At 42.3% G+C, this 4290-nt stretch overlaps 1 pseudogene; it reads left to right on the top strand.

The window, feature by feature from the left end:
- Nucleotides 1–1575, top strand: part of LOC102873090 — a 13556-nt pseudogene extending 11981 nt beyond the window's left edge.
- Nucleotides 1576–4290: the final 2715 nt, after the last annotated feature.

Below are 4290 nucleotides of genomic sequence, written 5' to 3'. Positions count from 1 at the left end.
TTCTGACGACTGCCTCCTGGTCCAAGTATAAGTTTCGCATTAGAACGATCAAGTGTTCTAGGATTCCCATTCTTCTCAGAGTCAGCCATAGTTTGTTATGATCGACACAGTCAAATGCCTTTGCATAGTCAATGAAACACAGATAGTATTCCCTGTTTTCAGCCAAGATCCATCTAACATCAGCTACAATAATATCTCTAGTACCACGACCCCTTCTAAACCCAGCCTGGACTTCTGGTAGTTCTCTGCTGATGTGCTGTTCCAGTCGTTATTGCTTCGAATTCTTCTTCCGTGCAGCTAGAGAGAGTGAGAGTGGTTGCCTCCTGAGAGGGGGAGGCGAGGCGGCAGGCCAGTGAGAGGAGCAGCAGCCCTTGTAGTCCTGAGCGCGCCTTCTAGGTCTTGTGTTCTTCGTGAGGGAGGGCGAGCGCGAGGCAGCGGCAGGGATTACTTTGCTGCTAGTTTCGGTTCGAGGCAGCGGCCAGTGTAGTCTCGACAGCGGTGCAGGCAGGAGAGCACTAGGTCGGAGGAGCAGTTCGGCGGGGGCAGGGCAGAGGCGGCGGCAATGGCTGCGGTAGGCGGCTCGGCGGGCGAGCAGGAAGGAGCCATGGTGGTGGCGGAGGTGGCAGCTGCGGCGGGGAAGGCGGTGGCGGGAAGCGGGACCGGGGGTGGCCACTGAAGGAGGCAGGGCGGAGTCGGAGGGAGGGAAGATGGATGCCAGTAAGAATGAGGAGGATGAATGCCATTCAAACTCCTCCCCACGACACACTGAAGCAGAGATGACACAACGGGAAGAATGGAAGATGTTCATAGGAGGCCTTAGCTGGGACACTACAAAGAAAGATCTGAAGGACTACTTCTCTAAATTTGGTGAAGGTGTAGACTGCACTCTGAAGTTAGATCCTATCACAGGGCGATCAAGGGGTTTTGGCTTTGTGCTTTTTAAAGAATCGGAGAGTGTGGATAAGGTCATGGATCAGAAAGAACATAAATTGAATGGGAAAGTAATGGACCCTAAAAGGGCCAAAGCAATGAAAACAAAAGAACCTGTTAAAAAATTTTTTTGTTGGTGGCCTTTCTCCAGATACACCTGAAGAGAAAATAAGAGAGTACTTTGGTGGTTTTGGTGAGGTGGAATCTTTAGAGCTCCCCATGGACAACAAGACCAATAAGAGGCGTGGATTCTGCTTCATTACCTTTAAGGAAGAGGAACCAGTGAAGAAGATAATGGAAAAGAAATACCATAATGTTGGTCTTAGTAAATGTGAAATAAAAGTAGCCATGTCAAAGGAACAGTATCAGCAACAGCAGCAGTGGGGATCTAGAGGAGGATTTGCGGGAAGAGCTCATGGAAGAGGTGGTGGCCCCAGTCAAAACTGGAACCAGGGATACAGTAACTATTGGAATCAAGGCTATGGCAACTATGAATATAACAGCCAAGGTTACGGTGGTTATGGAGGATATGACTACACTGGTTACAACAACTACTATGGATATGGTGATTATAGCAACCAGCAGAGTGGTTATAGGAAAGTATCCAGGCGAGGAGGTCATCAAAATAGCTACAAACCATACTAAATCATTCCATTTGCAACTTATCCCCAACAGGTGGTGAAGCAGTATTTTCCAATTTGAAGATTTCATTTGAAGGTGGCTCCTGCCACCTGCTAATAGCAGTTCAAATTAAATTTTTTGTATCAAGTCCCTGAATGGAAGTATGACATTGGGTCCCTCTGAAGTTTAATTCTGAGTTCTCATTAAAAGAAATTTGCTTTTATTGTTTTTTTTCTTAATTGCTATGCTTCAGAATCAATTTGTGTTCTATGCCCCTTCCCCTAGTATTGTAGAGCAAGTCTTGTGTTAAAAACCCAGTGTGACAGTGTCATGATGTAGTAGTGTCTTACTGGTTTTTTAAGAAATCCTTTTATATAAAAAAAAATACACTATGTAATTTACTTATACTTAAGTGTAAATGCTATGGGATAAAAGCAAATCACAGAGCAGGGTCAACAGAAGAGGCTGTATTTTTAAAAGGATATAAAAAGAAGGAGGGAAGAGGAATGTGGTCCACAGATAGCAGAAAAATGTATGAGGCCATGGAAGGAACTTCATCCCACCCAAAGCGAACTTCAATGCAGTGACTGTAATGCTTTCATCCCAATCATGACTATCTTTTGCCACTATTACTCACTCACTCACTGCCACTGAGTTAGATCTGACCCATAATTGGTCCTCCAGATGTTTTCAGAGGCTATAAATCACACAGAACACTGTTCATCTTTCTCCTTTGTAGCAGCTGATGGATTTGAAACACCTGTCTTTGAGTTGGTAGCATAACTCTTTATCTACTAGGCGACCCGAGCTTCCTTAGCAACCACAGGAGATTCCAATTTCTCCATGAAATGTCACAATATTTCACATTTCTGTAACACTCTGGAATTTCCTACCAACAATGATGTTTTCTTTTCTCAATTATTTTATTCTCTTTTTATAAAATGGTTTTTATTTTATTGGAAGTTGCACTTGATCATCAAGTCTGTCAGTTTTACTATAGGTGACAGTGCTGGAAGATATGACACTGTCACTGGTATCTGAATTCTAGCAGGTCACACAAGTGGGTAGGTTTCAAAGGAGCATCCCAGAGTAGGACTAGGAAGACCTGATGATATAACTTTGAAAATTAGCCAATTAAACCCTATGTATCCTGGCAGAACATTGCACTGAAAGCCGAGCCATCACACTGGCAAGAGTACAACTGGGGTGTGTGTGTGTGTGTGTAGAATCCACTTTAACGATGTGCATGAAGGAGAGCTTTCAGCATCTTCACTGACTGATGTGACATGACTCAAAAGGAGACGCAGCAGCAAATACCTCTTAATAAGTGGAACTCGGATTGTCCAGGTGGCTCCAAGCCACAGTGATCGTGTGTACAACAGAACAAAGGCTTGCCCCATCTTGTGCCTTCCCACAAAATCTGCTGTTCTTAAGGCCACCATTGTAGTCCATGTCAATCCACTTTGTAGGGCTGTTTTCTTTACTTCTGATCCTCCACTTTCCAAGCACAATGTCCTCTAGGCTCTGGCCTTTCCTGACAATATGCACAAAGCATGTGAGACAAAATCTCACCATCTTTGTTTCTAAGAAAGACCCTAACTGTATTTCTTCCAAGATAAACTTGTTTGTTCATTTGGCAGTCCATTCAAAATTCTTTGCCAGCACTATAAAAGCATCAATACATTTTTCAGTCTTTTAATTCACTGTCTAAATTTCATATACATGTAATGCAGCTAAAAAAACCATGGTTTTGACTAGATGTATCTTAGACTTTAAAGTGACATTCACACTTTTCTGCACGTTAAAGAGATCCATGACAGCCGATTTGCCAGTGCAGCATATAATCTGAATAAAGCCACTGAAGAGGAGAGTAACACTCAAGAATATAAACTGACAGAACAGCTGTGATAATAAAGATGGCACAGGACCAGGTAACAACTCATTTTATTGTATAAAAGGATGTAATAAGCTACCTGTTGGATCAACTCATCAGAAACTAACAATTGCCATTTGAGCAAATCCTTGTTCCTTTATCATAAGAAGCTCCTGGAGAAAGTTGGGAAGCACTTCCTCTTTATCGTTTATGCCCAACTTCTACAGGCCTAGTCTCTGCTGACTGTTCCCCAGGGGAGGTTGACTCGACGGCACATAACAACAACAACAGGTAAAAATGCTTGTCTGTCAGATATTCTTCTAAAAGTGAACATCCAAATTAAGACAGACTAGGAAGAAGGATTGGCCATCCACTTCTGAAATAAAATTGGCCCTGAAAACTCTATGTACAGCAGAGCACACTTAGAGTAGATTAACAGATATGGCAACTCAAGTTGAGCCCTCAAATTTGGAAACACAAAGGAGGAGAAACAACTGTAAGAAGAAACTAACAGTTGATATGTGCAATGTGAAAAGCATGAATGAGGAAAACTGGACACTGTAAAGAAAAAAATGGAACCCATAATTATTAACATATTGGGTATTAGCGAAATAAGATGGGTTGGCATGGGACATTTTGAATCACAGAATCATATGATCTATTGTGCTGGAGATGAAAAGGTGAGAAAAAATGGACTCACTTTTATGGTTAAAAAGGCCATTTCTAGATCCATCTTGAAATACAATATTGTGAGTAACGAGATTTTATTCCCTACTCACACAAGGAAGACCTGTTTATACCACTATCATTGAAATTTATGTTCCTATAAACAGGGCCAAAAAAGAGGAAATAGATGATTTCTATCA

This window comes from Elephantulus edwardii, unplaced genomic scaffold (genome assembly GCF_000299155.1).
Source record: "Elephantulus edwardii isolate Elephantulus edwardi_28Jun2011 unplaced genomic scaffold, EleEdw1.0 scaffold00337, whole genome shotgun sequence".
NCBI lineage: Eukaryota > Metazoa > Chordata > Mammalia > Macroscelidea > Macroscelididae > Elephantulus > Elephantulus edwardii.
Note: the sequence above shows the minus strand (reverse complement) of the source record. Positions and strands in the feature narration are given on the sequence as shown.